Genomic DNA, 17911 nt, shown 5'->3' on the forward strand with positions numbered 1-17911 from the left:
GGCCGTCCCTAATTTAGCAGTGTAAGTTTAGAGGGAGGGCAGCTAGTCATCACCACCCACCGCCAATCTTTGGGCTTCTCTTTTACCAACGAATAGTGGGATTGACCGTCACATAATAACGCCCCCACAGCTGAAAGGGCGAGCACGTTTAGTGCGAAGGGTATTCGAACTCGCGACCCTCGGATAACGAGTCGAGTGCCTTAATCCACGTGGCCATGCCGGGCCCATTAGAGTAGAGCCACAAAAAAGCTTACGTGAGACTGATAAAAACCACAAGTACTTGACCTCATTTAGAAAAGCCACAAAAACTTAGATAAAAATAACGTTATGTCGTAAGCACTGACAGCTAGTTTGACATTTGGAATCTTCCAGTAAACGTTCATAGCATTATTGTTTATATACACATTGTGCTGAATGTTATTGTATTCAAACCTGATTCGAATTCCGAATCTACAAACGTTCTGCATAAACAAGGGTAATGTTAAGAAAACAGAATACAAGAGTTTAAAAGTTGTTATTTATTATCTTTAACTTAGTTATGGTAGAAATTATACATTGTTTTATCTGAAACTTGAAGCTTACAGCTGTCTTGTGGTATCTAGATCTCAGCGAGAACTTGTTTGTTTGTTTATTTGTTTTGGAATTTCGCACAAAGCTACACGAGCGCTATCTGTGCTAGCCGTCCCTAATTTAGCAGTGTAAGACTAGAGGGAAGGCAGCTAGTCATCCCTACCCACCGCCAACTCTTGGGCTACTCTTTTACCAACGAATAGTGGGATTGACTGTCACGTTATAACGCCCCCACGGCTGGGAGGGCGAGCATGTTTGGCGCGACGCGGATGAGAACCCGCGCTCCTCAGATTACGAGTCGCACGCACGCCTTAACGCGCTTGGCCTTGCCGGGCCCAGCGAGAACTAACCGACGTCATAGGTTTTGTTTGTTGTTTTTATTCTGTCACTTCTGTATCTAAGTTTACAAAGACATATTAAACCAACTTAACTATAGGAGGCCTCAAGATAGCTTGCATGGCTTGACTACACTTTTACAACACCGCAACCAAGCACATTCACCAATTTGTATTTTGAAACAAAATCTGTGTGCACTGCCCACTTTGGCTACATTTACCCATTAGCGAAAGATTCACAAATGCGGTTAGCGTTTCGTGTACTGTAAGCAATCATAGTACGTTTGCTACTACAAACAACTAAAATGGTCATGTTGTTACTGGATAAAATGTACACAGAAATGCCGTCTTGTTGAGGTCGTAGAAGTTATATTGTAAGCTTATGCATAATATAGTTTTTAATGATATGACGTTGTATGTCCAGCCAAGCATGGCACGATTTTTCTTGTAAAGGCCTTGGGCGCTATCCTTCAATATTCTAATAAACCATTACAAACAACTTTCCTTTACCATTGTTTAAAGGGTTGATAAAAATGTTTTTATGTATTTTTTCCAAAAAGGCTTGCAGCAAGGCTTGCACACGTCATAATAAATCAAATTATAACTCTAATCTAGTACTTAGTATGTGTAGACTTTCAGAATAGCCTTATCCACGTTAATAATAATACAGTATGGATAAAACTGTATGTTACCCAGATTTTCTCACCCTCATATTTGTCATTGTAGATATAATTAGCAGGAATCCGTTCACATCCAACTTATATTATTCAGAAAGTATTCCGTGATCCAGGCTAAGATACTCAAAGATATGGGGTTCATAATTATTCCTTATTTCCTTCTTGCTCTATAGTCTATTTGGTTTAAACCAATTAGAGCACTTCCTATTAGCACGTTCTACATTTTGAACATTTTTATCAGTGTTTAGAAGACTTGTATTGGTTAATATTTATTTTATTTTGTTTACCATAATTACCAGTTTCGTCACGGTACTACACAGCCATAATTTCCTATGTCTTAAACGGCTGAGGGTTTTGAGGAATCTTAATTCTCAAGCCAGCTTTGGTCAACCAAGCATGAGCCGTCAGATAAGCTCTGTTTTCTTCGTAACGCCCTCACACATCAGCATAAGGCATCGTGATAAGAGCATGAAACTTAACGTAGCAGAAGATCCTAAATAATGTCTAGTTCGACACAAGTTGGTTCGTCTAGGATTAATGTTAGCAGTTGGTTCAGTAATGTTGACAGAGAACTATGGTGACAAAAAATGACGTCCAGGTTGATATTACAGATTATATTTAGGCTAAGTGATAATACTAGTTAAAAAAAGATGTATGAACCAGTTTTCTACTTTTTAAACCACCTTTTGACGACACAAGTTCTGTAGATTGTTGTCTTTGTACAGCGGAATGACAACACAAGTTCGGTAGATTATTGTCTTTGTACAGCGGAATGACAACGGAACATCCTACGAAAAATATAGAAATCAAAAACCCATTAAAGTTATTAGCCCTGTAAACAAATCAAAAGTATTATCTTTGTCACAAACGTGTCCCATACCATTACTCCACTTCCAGCAGCTGGCACTGCGAGAACGACACAAACGGATCTCGTGCCTCATGTTACTTGTAGCAGACTAACATCCACAGTCAACAAATTGTTTAATAAATTTCCTTCTGTTTATTGTTTTCTATAAAAGTTTGCAATGTGAGCCCCACAATAGATTCTCTGTAAGAATGTAACTTGAGACGGCCTGGCATGACCAGGTGGTTGAGGCACTCGACTCGTAATCTGAAGGTCACGGTTCGAATCCCCGTCACACCAAGCATACTCACCCTTTCAGCCGTTATAATATTCCAGTCAATCCCACTATTCGTTGGTAAAAAAGTAGCCCAAAAGTTGCCCGTGAATGGTGATGACTAGCTGCCTTCAGTCTAGTCTTACACTGCTAAATTAGGGACGAATATCGCAGATAACCCTCGAGTAGCTTTGTGCGAAATTCCAAAACAAACAAACAAACTTTAGTAATTGTGGAGCAATTTAATATCACAGTTGCACTTTTATTTTCCTATATAACTTATCGTTTGATATAAATTTTTTCTTCAAAAAATAGAGTGATATGTCTTTCCCGCATAAAAGATGCAAGTTGAATAACAAAACTACAGCAATTTGTGTGTGCACACACACAAACACGCGATTCATTATCACACAAGGTAACATGCAATATTTAGTTAATTACACTGAGAGATTCATGTCAAAATAGATGGATTACATGACCCCAAACTAAAATGGAAAGGTGACAAGATTCCACTTTAAAATAGAAAGGTCACAAGAGTCCACATTAAAATGGACGGATGACAAAACTTCATATTAAAATGAATGGATCACAAAACTCCATATTAAAATGGACAAGTGACAAGACTCAATATTAAAATGGAAGGATGACAAGACTTCATATTAAAATGGAAGGATGACAAGACTCAATATTAAAATGGAAGGATGACAAAACTCAATATTAGAATGGACAAGTGATAAGACTCAATATTAAAAGGGAAGGATGACAAGACTCAATATTAAAATGGAAGGATGACAAGACTCAATATTAAAATGGACGGATGACAAGACTTAATATTAAAATGGACAGGTGACAAGACTCAATATTAAAATGGAAGGATGACAAGACTCAATATTAAAATGGACGGATGACAAGACTCAATATTAGAATGGACAAGTGATAAGACTCAATATTAAAATTGACGGATGACAAGACTCAATATTAAAATGGAAGGATGACAAGATTTCATATTCAAATGGAAGGATGACAAGACTCGATATTAAAATGGAAGGATGACAAAACTCAATATTAAAATGGACAGGTGACAAAACTCAATATTAAAATGGAAGGATGACAAGACTCATTATTAAAATGGAAGGATGACAAGACTCAATATTAAAATGGACAGGTGACAAGACTCAATATTAAAATGGACAGGTGACAAAACTCAATATTAATATGGAAGGATGACAAGACTCAATATTAAAATGGACAGGTGACAAGACTCAATATTAAAATGGAAGGATGACAAGACTCAATATTAAAATGGAAGGATGACAAGACTCAATATTAAAATGGACAGGTGACAAGACTCAATATTAAAATGGACAGGTGACAAGACTCAATATTAAAATGGACAGGTGACAAAACTCAATATTAAAATGGAAGGATGACAAGACTCAATATTAAAATGGACAGGTGACAAGACTCAATATTAAAATGGAAGGATGACAAGACTCAATATTAAAATGGACAGGTGACAAGACTCAATATTAAAATGGACAGGTGACAAAACTCAATATTAATATGGAAGGATGACAAGACTCAATATTAAAATGGACAGGTGACAAGACTCAATATTAAAATGGACAGGTGACAAAACTCAATATTAAAATGGAAGGATGACAAGACTCAATATTAAAATGGACAGGTGACAAGACTCAATATTAAAATGGACAGGTGACAAGACTCAATATTAAAATGGAAGGATGACAAGACTCAAGATTAAAATGGAAGGATGACAAGACTCAAGATTAAAATGGAAGGATGACAAGACTCAATATTAAAATGGACAGGTGACAAGACTCAATATTAAAATGGACAGGTGACAAAACTCAATATTAAAATGGAAGGATGACAAGACTCAATATTAAAATGGACAGGTGACAAGACTCAATATTAAAATGGAAGGATGACAAGACTCAATATTAAAATGGACAGGTGACAAGACTCAATATTAAAATGGAAGGATGACAAGACTCAATATTAAAATGGACAGGTGACAAGACTCAATATTAAAATGGACAGGTGACAAAACTCAATATTAAAATGGAAGGATGACAAGACTCAATATTAAAATGGACAGGTGACAAGACTCAATATTAAAATGGAAGGATGACAAGACTCAATATTAAAATGGACAGGTGACAAGACTCAATATTAAAATGGAAGGATGACAAGACTCAATATTAAAATGGACAGGTGACAAGACTCAATATTAAAATGGACAGGTGACAAAACTCAATATTAAAATGGAAGGATGACAAGACTCAATATTAAAATGGAAGGATGAAAAGACTTCCATGATATGATTGAAATTTTTGCTACAAATATCCGGACAATCAAATTTATTTCAAACAACATCACTTTGATATTAAAAAAATAATGTAAGAGAAAAATAATATTAGTAATAAATTACTAATTCAGTTGCTCATGCAACTAATTATGCCACTCAATAAAACCTAATTTAACAGTGTAAGACTAGAGGGAAAGCAGATAGTTATCACCACCAATCGCCAACTCTTGGGCTACTCGTTTGCCAATGAATAGTTGTATTGACCAACAAATTATAGTGTTCCCATGGCTGAAAGGGCGAGCATGTCTGGAGAGAATAACAAAGATATTGTATGCAAGAGACATGTCGAAATAAGGTTAACTTTGATTTCAGAATAGAAACGTTTTCATCCACAATCAGTTTTTCTTTGAATATAACTCTCAAGTATTAGAGTTAATAACGACTAAAAAAAATTAAACATATTTATTATTTATTTAAATAATTTTTGCGCGTTATTGACAAGAAACATTGGTTTAAAAAGTTATTTTTCTGCTTTGTGTGTTTATTATAATTTTATGCATCTTCAGAGAAATCGTAATGTATTTAAATTTTCCATAAATGGAAACTCACGTGTAGAAACAAAGAATTAGCCTGAGCGATATAAATAGAAATATTATGTGATTACTTTCTTCAATTAATAGTAAAAAAGCATTAATGTGACGGCACCTAGTGTGAACGTAACTAACTACGTATGTGAATAATGCTAATAGTGCTTGTTACCATATATAGATAAAACTGAAACACCTTGATTCTACCATGACTAACTAAACCTAAGTAATGTAATTGAATAATGTAACAATACATAGCTACAACTGAATAACATTAATTAATAGTGCCCCTAACTAAAACTGAATCACATGATTAAATCAAGACAACTACATTTTTCTAAAGAAGTGACTTCGTGCAAGAAGTGTTTAAGCCAATAATAATAAACTAAAGAACGTCGTCACGTTTATCCTAGAAACAAAACTGTTGAACAGGTGGCAATGTACGAAAATAAGTTATTAACTTAAAGACTATTCATTAGCAAATTCAAAGTACTAAGCTGTTTATATAAAGTAAATGGTTTGTTGGCAATGGTAACTTACATACAGAAATGTTTGGAAACATATTCTACCAAAGAAAACATGTACAATACACTATCAAGACAACAGTTCGTCTCAGTTTTTCTCCAAAATTTAAAACTGAAATTGTAAAGAGGGCAAACGAAGTGAAACATTTTCACAAGCTGCTGAGGTATAAAATGTCGTTGCAGGTTGAACGCAATATTCACCTAAACGAGCACTACTCAAAATTTAAGTTTCATTAATGTTTTTCACAGTGGGTTTCGTTGAAACTTTGATCGGTTGATTCAGAATTACGCGAAAAGCTAACAGAACTTCCTAGCTTTAAGTCGATGGAGATAAGAAATGAAACTGGTCAAAAGAACTTACTGCCAAATCTATCAGTATCCTAGCCTAACATGGGGATTTGACCCTTACAGCACACCCTAGCATTTTTGAAGTAAGAAAACCGGTGAATCATGAATCCTTACAAGCAGAGTTTAGGCACACTAAGTAACACAACATGTCTGGTTGGCTTCGTTACATTGGATTTCCTGTGATTAATTAAAGTTTGATACAAAATACAAGCCATAATTATAGGCAATTCTGCAAAATAAATAACTAAGAAAAGGAAATTTTATATATAGGAATAACGGTATTCAATTATTTTTGTAAGTAAATATAGGGCCCGGCATGGCCAAGCGCGTTAAGGCGTGCGACTCGTAATCTGAGGGTCGCGGGTTCGCGTCCGCGTCGCGCCAAACATGCTCGCCCTCCCAGCCGTGGGGGCGTTATAATGTGACGGTCAATCCCACTATTCGTTGGTAAAAGAGTAGCCCAAGAGTTGGCGGTGGGTGGTGATGACTAGCTGCCTTCCCTCTAGTCTTACACTGCTAAATTAGGGACACCTGGCACAGATAGCCTTCGTGTAGCTTTGAGTGAAATTCAAAAAACATTCCAAAACTAAGTAAATATAATAATAAAAATTATCATACCATTTCACTTTCCTTCCTATACTTGTGAAACAAAAAACACAATTTTTCTCCATTTTATTGTTATAATTGTATTTGTTTTGTTTTGAATATCGCACAAAGCTGCACAGGAACGTTATGCGCTTTTCTCTTAGGCATAACATGGCAAAGTGGGTTAAGGCGTTCGATTCGTAACCTGAGGTCACGGGTTCGAATCCCCGTCGCACTAAACATGCTCGCCCTCCCAGCCGTGGGGGCGTTATAATGTTACGGTCAATCCCACTATTCGTTGGTAAAAGAGTAGCCCAAGAATTGGCGGTCGGTGGTGATGACTAGCAGTCTTACACTGATAAATTAGGGATGGCTAGGGCAGATAAACCTCGTGTAGCTTTGCGCGAAATAAAAAAAAAACAACTTTATTCTTATTAACAGCAACGTTTACAAAAATATATCCAGCTGTTTACATTAAACCAGACAAAAAAAAAAATAATTTAATAAACAAATTAATACTATCATGAATAGTTAAATAATAATAATTACGTAGACTTAGAACGTAAAAATAGGGACTTTAATGTCCATGGCAAAATGAGCACATATAGCTCGTTGGACAATTTAAGCCTAACTACAAACGAAAAGGACATAAAAAAAAAGACATTTTTAAACGTTTTCTTCTATCATTAGCGCCATCTGTGATCGAACAAAATAAGAAAAATGACTCACTTATCATCGTGTAATATTTATAATTAAATGTAGCCTATGTAAATAAAAAATTAAATAGAAAATAATATAAAAGACTAACATAGCGGTCTTAATTTTCAAACCAATCTAATTTTTAAGTTTGGTAACAGAACGTTAGGAAAAGATTGACTTCTAAACTTAATTCAAAGTTATCTTAGAAACTTATTGCACTTATTTGTTTCAAAAAAATTTACATTTCAACGATAAAACATACTTATTATGGTGAAAAATTATATTCAATATTTTCGATGATAACCATAAAAATAGAGATTTTTCTTATTTTTAAAGTGATAAATTTATTAAATTTACTATCTTTAATATAATTGTTCTCACCTTTGTCACTAGATGTCAGATAAAATATTTATAAAGAGTAAAAGCCAACTGAAGTTGAAACAGCTTTGGTTTGTTTAGTTTTAAAATTTCGCACAAAGCTACACGAGGGCTAAATGCGCTAGAGATCACTAATTTAGTAGTGTAAGACTAGAGGAAGGCAGCTAGTCATCACCACCCACCGCCAACTCTTGGGCTACTCTACTATCAAAAAACATTGGGATTGATAGTCACTATATAACGCCCCCAATGCTAAAAGAGCTAGCATGCTTGGTGTGACGGGGATTCGAACCCGCGACCGTCAGATTACGAACCGAACGCCTTATCCCACCTGGCTATACGAGGCCCTACGGTTGAAAAAGAAATAAGAAACACGATATAAATATATAATTTCAAAATTTAATTTTTTAAATTATTCCAGTCTCTTCTCAACACAAATCGTTGTTAAGTGACAAAGTTTCATGTTGAATAACAAGATCATGAAACAAAAATCTTTTCAAGTCCAGATGTAACAATAGTTTGTTAGTAGTAAATCGTAGTGAAATAAATACAATAAATACGTAAAACAGGAGATTCGATCATGACGAGAAGACACTAACCATCGTAAAACATCTTTACTTAGTGAAGAAACTCTATAAAAATAAAGAAATCAGACAAAAAAGGGATAAACAGAACAAGGAGTATTCAAGAAAACAATCCTGTCTATAGGCGGACGCTACTTCACTTCTTTAGACTGGCTAGACATGGTGGTAAGGACATTTGCGTCGCTCTCTGACGGGCGTGCATTCCCAATTCAAATGAAATAACATGTTACAATTTTCAGATGTATGAGGAGTTAGGATATCATCGAAAATTTCACTGTTCGGTAAAAATTAAGTACGTCAAATAGTTGTTGGTGAATGATGTTGTAGAATTGCCTTTCCTCTTTTCCGTCACTGGAAAGTGGGAGATGATAACGCACATAACCATCCAATAGTTCTGACCGGAATTTAAAAGAATAGGTTAAAGAATGAAATATGTAGTGTGATTAGTTGTCACACCATGAAGAGTTGTTTTCAACACACACTGACGGAGTCGTGATCTCTAGATATTACCTGTACAACCTGGCAAGTACGTCACCTTACCTTCAAATAAGGTCGCGTGCATCGACGTTTCAAACTATTCACGCATTTAAGAAAAAATAAAGCTCGTAAACCCATTCTATCGAAGAGTTGTAAACTGCTGGTTTGATACTTCGTCGAACGTGACATGATTACGCGAAGGCCGTTTCTGCACATCAAATTTCGCAGCAGTGCACGCATTATATTCAAAAGTAATAACGTTCCTGTTTTAATTTATCACACATCAGTCACACGAATTTCTGAAAGCAGTTACAAGTGTAGGGGGAAACTCGATAAATTTTGTGATATCTCTTAACCGTCTCACGCTCTGACACAGATATTATGAAGAAAATATCGTTCCACGTTCTCACCATTTGATTTGAAAAAAAACGAATGTTTTAAAATATTAAAATGTGCCTGCCAGGGATCGAACCTGGGACCTTCCGCGTGTTAGGCGGATGTGATAACCACTACACCACAAGCACCTCGATTTTGCGATTTTTGCTGTTCAAGTTTTTTAAAAAAAACTATAACGTTCCAAAATTTTTATTTCGCAGTCTAAACAAACACAAATATAACGACAGCTTAACTTTAACTTTAAATAATATAACACCCTTCTTTGTATACCAAATCCAAAGGTATTTTCCCAATGTGCTAACGTGTCTTTAAAAGACTTTATCGAGCCCACAGTATTCAACGTTTTTACATCTCGTTCAATTGCCCTTAAACGTGCCAAACGCACAGTTTAGTTTCCTCAGTCTTTTCTCTTTCTATCGAAAACTGAACAGAACATTTTAAGATCTTTAATTTTTTTATCAGAATTATTAAACAATAAGGTAATAAGCGATTAAATACGCCTATTAAATACATTAACAAAATTAAAGATAGTCTGAAATAATAGTTAATCTTCGTTATTTTGTGACCTATTCTGGGATTGCACTCTGGGTGATTTTTTCTCATCACGCACAACTTGTTCAAGGTGTTCAATACGACAAAGGAGCATGGTGACTCTCAAACTCCTAAAATGATAGCGTTGTTCAAACGCGCTTTAGTTGTAATAGTACGTTGACAGTTTTGGGTTGCAGGAGATCACAGCGGTGGAATAAAGCCCAATGTAAAGAAGAGGTCTTATCTGTGTTGCAACATCTCTCTTCGGAAACCATCTACTCTTCGAGACTATCGTCCTTTCTCTAGGTTACACTTCGTTTTTGACGTTCAAAATACCATTACCAAAACAAAGAATTATTGTTTAAGAAAAACGTTTACATGAACCAGCTGCAACTAGAAGGAGGAAACACTTCAGAATAACAAATATTCTCCGGTTTTGGCATCGTAATTTCCTTTTACCTGTCTAGTCTGTACAATATTCAAGTGAACTAAATACAATTCTTAAATAAGTACGTAAAACAGGAGATTCGATCATGACGAGTATACATTAACCATCGCAAAACATCTTTACTTAGTGAAGAAACTCTATAAAAATAAAGAAATCAGACAAAAAAGGGATAAACAGAACAAGGAGTATTCAAGAAAACAATCCTGTATATAGGCGGACGCTACTTCACTTAGTTAGACTGGCTAGACATGGTGGTAAGGACATTTGAGTCGCTCTCTGACGGGCGTGCATTCCCAATTCAAATGAAATAACTTGTTACAATTTTCAGACTTATGAGGGGTTAGGATATCATCGAAAATTTCACTGTTCGGTAAAAATTAAGTACGTCAAATAGTTGTTGGTGAATGATGTTGTAGAATTGCCTTTCCTATTTTCCGTCACTAGAAAGTGGGAGATGATAACGCACATAACTATGCAATAGTTCTGACCGAAATTTAAAAGAATAGGTTAAAGAATGAAATATCTAGTGTGATTAGTTGTCACAGCATGAAGAGTTGTTTTCAACACACACTGACGGAGTCGTGATCTCTAGATATTACCTGTACAACCTGGCAAGTACGTTAACTTATCTTCAAATAAGGTCGCGTGCATCGACTTTTCAAACTATTCACGCATTTAAGAAAAATAAAGCTCGTAAACCCATTCTATCGAAGAGTTGTAAACTGCTGGTCAGATACTTCGTCGAACGTGACATGATTACGCGAAGGCCGTTTCTGCACATCAAATTTCGCAGCATTGCACGCATTATATTCAAAAGTAATAACGTTCCTGTTTTGATTTATCACACATCAGTGACACGAATTTCTGAAAGTAGTTACATGTGTAGGGGGAAACTCGATAAATTCTGTGATATCTATTAACCGTCTCACGCTCTGACACAGATATTATGAAGAAAATATCGTTCCACGTTCTCACCATTTGATTTGAAAGAAAACGAATGTTTTAAAATATTAAAATGTGCCTGCCATGGATCGAACCTGGGATCTTACGCGTGTTAGGCGGATGTGATAACCACTACACCACAAGCACCTCCGTTTATCGACTTTTGCTGTTACAATTTTTAAAATTAAACTATAACGTTCCAAAATTTTTATTTCGCAGTCTAAACAAACGCAAATATAACGACAGCTTAACGTTTAACTTTAAATAATATAACACCCTCCTTTGTCTACCAAATCCAAAGGTATTTTCCCAATGTGCTAACGTGTCTTTAAAAGACTTTATCGAGCCCACAGTATTCAACGCTTTTACATCTCGTTCAATTGCCATTAAACGTGCCAAACGCACAGTTTAGTTTCTCAGTCTTTTCTCTTTCTATCGAAAACTGAACAGAACATTTTCAGAGCTTTAATTTTTTTATCAGAATTATTAAACAATAACGTAATAAGCGATTTAATACGTCTATTAAATCCATTAACAAAATTAGGGATAGTCTGAAATAATATTTAATCTTCGTTATTTTGTGACCTATTCTGGGATTGCACTCTGGGTGATTTTTTTCTCATCACAAACAACTTGTTCAAGGTGTTCAATACGACAAAGTTGCATGGTGACTCTCAAACTCCTAAAATGATAACGTTGTTGAAACGCGCTTTAGTTGTAATAATACGTTGACAGTTTTGGGTTGCAGGAGATCACAGCAGTGGAATAAAGCCCAATGTACAGAAGAGGTCTTATCTGTGTTGCAACATCTCTCTTCGGAAACCATCTACTCTTCGAGACTATCGTCCTTTCTCTAGGTTACACTTCGTTTTGACGTTCAAAATACCATTACCAAAACAAAGAATTATTGTTTAAGAAAAACGTTTACATGAACCAGCTGCAACTAGAAGGAGGAAACACTTCAGAATAACAAATATTCTCCGGTTTTGGCATCGTAATTTCCTTTTACCTGTCTAGTCTGTACTATATTCAAGTGAACTAAATACAATTCTTAAATAAGTACGTAAAACAGGAGATTCGATCATGACGAGTATACATTAACCATCGCAAAACATCTTTACTTAGTGAAGAAACTCTATAAAAATAAAGAAATCAGACAAAAAAGGGATAAACAGAACAAGGAGTATTCAAGAAAACAATCCTGTCTATAGGCGGACGCTACTTCACTTCTTTAGACTGGCTAGACATGGTGGTAAGAACATTTGAATCGCTCTCTGACGGGCGTGCATTCCCAATTCAAATGAAATAACATGTTACAATTTTCAGACTTATGAGGAGTTAGGATATCATCGAAAATTTCACTGTTCGGTAAAAATTAAGTACGTCAAATAGTTGTTGGTGAATGATGTTGTAGAATTGCCTTTCCTCTTTTCCGTCACTGGTAAGTGGGAGATGATAACGCACATAACTATGCAATAGTTCTGACCGGAATTTAAAAGAATAGGTTAAAGAATGAAATATCTAGTGTGATTAGTTGTCACACCATGAAGAGTTGTTTTCAACACACACTGACGGAGTCGTGATCTCTAGATATTACCTGAACAACCTGGCAAGTACGTTACCTTATCTTCAAATAAGGTCGCGTGCATCGACGTTTCAAACTATTCACGCATTTAAGAAAAATAAAGCTCGTAAACCCATTCTATCGAAGAGTTGTAAACTGCTGGTCAGATACTTCGTCGAACGTGACATGATTACGCGAAGGCCGTTTCTGCACATCAAATTTCGCAGCAGTGCACGCATTATATTCAAAAGTAATAACGTTCCTGTTTTGATTTATCACACATCAGTCACACGAATTTCTGAAAGTAGTTACAAGTGCGTAGGGGAAACTCGATAAATTCTGTGATATCTCTTAACCGTCTCACGCTCTGACACAGATATTATGAAGAAAATATCGTTCCACGTTCTCCCATTTGATTTGAAAAAAACGAATGTTTTAAAATATTAAAATGTGCTTGCCAGGGATCGAACCTGGGACCTTCCGCGTGTTAGGCGGATGTGATAACCACTACACCACAAGCACCTCGGTTTCGCGATTTTGCTGTTCAAGTTTTTAAAATAAAACGATAACGTTCCAAAATTTTTATTTCGCAGTCAAAACAAACGCAAATATAACGACAGCTTAACGTTTAACTTTAAATAATATAACACCCTCCTTTGTCTACCAAATCCAAAGGTATTTTCCCAATGTGCTAACGTGTCTTTAAAAGACTTTATCGAGCCTACAGTATTCAACGTTTTTCATCTCGTTCAATTGCCCTTAAACGTGCCAAACGCACAGTTTAGTTTCCTCAGTCTTTTCTCTTTCTATCGAAAACTGAACAGAACATTTTCAGAGCTTTAATTTTTTTATCAGAATTATTAAACAATAACGTAATAAGCGATTTAATACGCCTATTAAATACATTAACAAAATTAGGGATAGTCTGAAATAATATTTAATCTTCGTTATTTTGTGACCTATTCTGGGATTGCACTCTGGGTGATTTTTTTCTCATCACACACAACTTGTTCAAGGTGTTCAATACGACAAAGTTGCATGGTGACTCTCAAACTCCTAAAATTATAACGTTGTTGAAACGCGCATTAGTTGTAATAGTACGTTGACAGTTCTGGGTTGCAGGAGATCACAGCGGTGGAATAATGCCCAATGTACAGAAGAGGTCTTATCTGTGTTACAACATCTTTCTTCGGAAACCATCTACTCTTCGAGACTATCGTCCTTTCTCTAGGTTACACTTCGTTTTTGACGTTCAAAATACCATTACCAAAACAAAGAATTATTGTTTAAGAAAAACGTTTACATGAACCAGCTGCAACTAGAAGGAGGAAACACTTCAGAATAACAAATATTCTCCGGTTTTGGCATCGTAATTTCCTTTACCTGTCTAGTCTGTACTATATTCAAGTGAACTAAATACAATTCTTAAATAAGTACGTAAAACAGGAGATTCGATCATGACGAGTATACATTAACCATCGCAAAACATCTTTACTTAGTGAAGAAACTCTATAAAAATAAAGAAATCAGACAAAAAAGGGATAAACAGAACAAGGAGTATTCAAGAAAACAATCCTGTATATAGGCGGACGCTACTACACTTCTTTAGACTGGCTAGACATGGTGGTAAGAACATTTGAATCGCTCTCTGACGGGCGTGCATTCAAATGAAATAACATGTTACAATTTTCAGACTTATGAGGAGTTAGGATATCATCGATAATTTCACTGTTCGGTAAAAATTAAGTACGTCAAATAGTTGTTGGTGAATGATGTTGTAGAATTGCCTTTCCTCTTTTCCGTCACTGGTAAGTGGGAGATGATAACGCACATAACTATGCAATAGTTCTGACCGGAATTTAAAAGAATAGGTTAAAGAATGAAATATCTAGTGTGATTAGTTGTCACACCATGAAGAGTTGTTTTCAACACACACTGACGGAGTCGTGATCTCTAGATATTACCTGTACAACCTGGCAAGTACGTCACCTTACCTTCAAATAAGGTCGCGTGCATCGACGTTTCAAACTATTCACGCATTTAAGAAAAATAAAGCTCGTAAACCCATTCTATCGAAGAGTTGTAAACTGCTGGTTAGATACTTTGTCGAACGTGACATGAGTACGCGAAGGCCGTTTCTGCACATCAAATTTCGCAGCAGTACACGCGTTATATTCAAAAGTAATAACGTTCCTGTTTTGATTTATCACACATCAGTCACACGAATTTCTGAAAGTAGTTACAAGTGTAGGAAGGAAACTCGATAAATTCTGTGATATCTCTTAACCGTCTCACGCTCTGACACAGATATTATGAAGAAAATATCGTTCCACGTTCTCACCATTTGATTTGAAAAAAAACGAATGTTTTAAAATATTAAAATGTGCTTGCCAGGGATCGAACCTGGGACCTTCCGCGTGTTAGGCGGATGTGATAACCACTACACCACAAGCACCTCGGTTTCGCGATTTTTGCTGTTCAAGTTTTAAAATAAAACGATAACGTTCCAAAATTTTATTTCGCAGTCAAAACAAACGCAAATATAACGACAGCTTAACGTTTAACTTTAAATAATATAACACCCTCCTTTGTCTACCAAATCCAAAGGTATTTTCCCAATGTGCTAACGTGTCTTTAAAAGACTTTATCGAGCCCACAGTATTCAACGTTTTCATCTCGTTCAATTGCCCTTAAACGTGCCAAACGCACAGTTTAGTTTCTCAGTCTTTTCTCTTTCTATCGAAAACTGAACAGAACATTTTCAGAGCTTTAATTTTTTTATCAGAATTATTAAACAATAACGTAATAAGCGATTTAATACGCCTATTAAATACATTAACAAAATTAGGGATAGTCTGAAATAATATTTAATCTTCGTTATTTTGTGACCTATTCTGGGATTGCACTCTGGGTGATTTTTTCTCATCACACACACCTTGTTCAAGGTGTTCAATACGACAAAGTTGCATGGTGACTCTCAAACTCCTAAAATGATAACGTTGTTGAAACGCGCTTTAGTTGTAATAGTACGTTGACAGTTTTGGGTTGCAGGAGATCACAGCAGTGGAATAAAGCCCAATGTACAGAAGAGGTCTTATCTGTGTTGCAACATCTCTTCGGAAACCATCTACTCTTCGAGACTATCGTCCTTTCTCTAGGTTACACTTCGTTTTTGACGTTCAAAATACCATTACCAAAACAAAGAATTATTGTTTAAGAAAAACGTTTACATGAACCAGCTGCAACTAGAAGGAGGAAACACTTCAGAATAACAAATATTCTCCGGTTTTGGCATCGTAATTTCCTTTTACCTGTCTAGTCTGTACTATATTCAAGTGAACTAAATACAATTCTTAAATAAGTACGTAAAACAGGAGATTCGATCATGACGAGTATACATTAACCATCGCAAAACATCTTTACTTAGTGAAGAAACTCTATAAAAATAAAGAAATCAGACAAAAAGGGATAAACAGAACAAGGAGTATTCAAGAAAACAATCCTGTCTATAGGCGGACGCTACTTCACTTCTTTAGACTGGCTAGACATGGTGGTAAGAACATTTGAATCGCTCTCTGACGGGCGTGCATTCAATTCAAATGAAATAACATGTTACAATTTTCAGACTTATGAGGAGTTAGGATATCATCGAAAATTTCACTGTTCGGTAAAATTAAGTACGTCAAATAGTTGTTGGTGAATGATGTTGTAGAATTGCCTTTCCTCTTTTCCGTCACTGGTAAGTGGGAGATGATAACGCACATAACTATGCAATAGTTCTGACCGGAATTTAAAAGAATAGGTTAAAGAATGAAATATCTAGTGTGATTAGTTGTCACAGCATGAAGAGTTGTTTTCAACACACACTGACGGAGTCGTGATCTCTAGATATTACCTGTACAACCTGGCAAGTACGTTACCTTATCTTCAAATAAGGTCGCGTGCATCGACGTTTCAAACTATTCACGCATTTAAGAAAAATAAAGCTCGTAAACCCATTCTATCGAAGAGTTGTAAACTGCTGGTCAGATACTTCGTCGAACGTGACATGATTACGCGAAGGCCGTTTCTGCACATCAAATTTCGCAGCAGTGCACGCGTTATATTCAAAAGTAATAACGTTCCTGTTTTGATTTATCACACATCAGTCACACGAATTTCTGAAAGTAGTTACATGTGTAGGGGAAACTCGATAAATTCTGTGATATCTCTTAACCGTCTCACGCTCTGACACAGATATTATGAAGAAAATATCGTTCCACGTTCTCACCATTTGATTTGAAAAAAACGAATGTTTTAAAATATTAAAATGTGCCTGCCAGGGATCGAACCTGGGACCTTCCGCGTGTTAGGCGGATGTGATAACCACTACACCACAAGCACCTCGGTTTCGCGATTTTTGCTGTTCAAGTTTTAAAATAAAACGATAACGTTCCAAAATTTTTATTTCGCAGTCTAAACAAACGCAAATATAACGACAGCTTAACGTTTAACTTTAAATAATATAACACCCTCCTTTGTCTACCAAATCCAAAGGTATTTTCCCAATGTGCTAACGTGTCTTTAAAAGACTTTATCGAGCCTACAGTATTCAACGTTTTTCATCTCGTTCAATTGCCCTTAAACGTGCCAAACGCACAGTTTAGTTTCCTCAGTCTTTTCTCTTTCTATCGAAAACTGAACAGAACATTTTCAGAGCTTTAATTTTTTTATCAGAATTATTAAACAATAACGTAATAAGCGATTTAATACGCCTATTAAATACATTAACAAAATTAGGGATAGTCTGAAATAATATTTAATCTTCGTTATTTTG

The 17911-nt window shown here is 35.7% G+C and overlaps 4 non-coding genes across 4 annotated transcripts; all 4 read right to left on the reverse strand.

The window, feature by feature from the left end:
- Positions 1-9665: 9665 nt before the first annotated feature.
- TRNAV-AAC (transfer RNA valine (anticodon AAC)) lies at positions 9666-9738 on the reverse strand. The gene has a single exon. It is a non-coding gene; the product is annotated as a tRNA-Val (tRNA).
- A 3806-nt stretch (positions 9739-13544) lies between these two features.
- On the reverse strand, positions 13545-13617 carry TRNAV-AAC (transfer RNA valine (anticodon AAC)). Its single transcript has one exon. It is a non-coding gene; the product is annotated as a tRNA-Val (tRNA).
- Positions 13618-15477: 1860 nt separating this feature from the next.
- On the reverse strand, positions 15478-15550 carry TRNAV-AAC (transfer RNA valine (anticodon AAC)). Its single transcript has one exon. It is a non-coding gene; the product is annotated as a tRNA-Val (tRNA).
- A 1855-nt stretch (positions 15551-17405) lies between these two features.
- On the reverse strand, positions 17406-17478 carry TRNAV-AAC (transfer RNA valine (anticodon AAC)). Its single transcript has one exon. It is a non-coding gene; the product is annotated as a tRNA-Val (tRNA).
- Between the last annotated feature and the right edge of the window lie 433 nt (positions 17479-17911).

This window comes from Tachypleus tridentatus, chromosome 5 (genome assembly GCF_004210375.1).
Source record: "Tachypleus tridentatus isolate NWPU-2018 chromosome 5, ASM421037v1, whole genome shotgun sequence".
NCBI classification, from domain to species: Eukaryota; Metazoa; Arthropoda; class Merostomata; order Xiphosura; family Limulidae; genus Tachypleus; species Tachypleus tridentatus.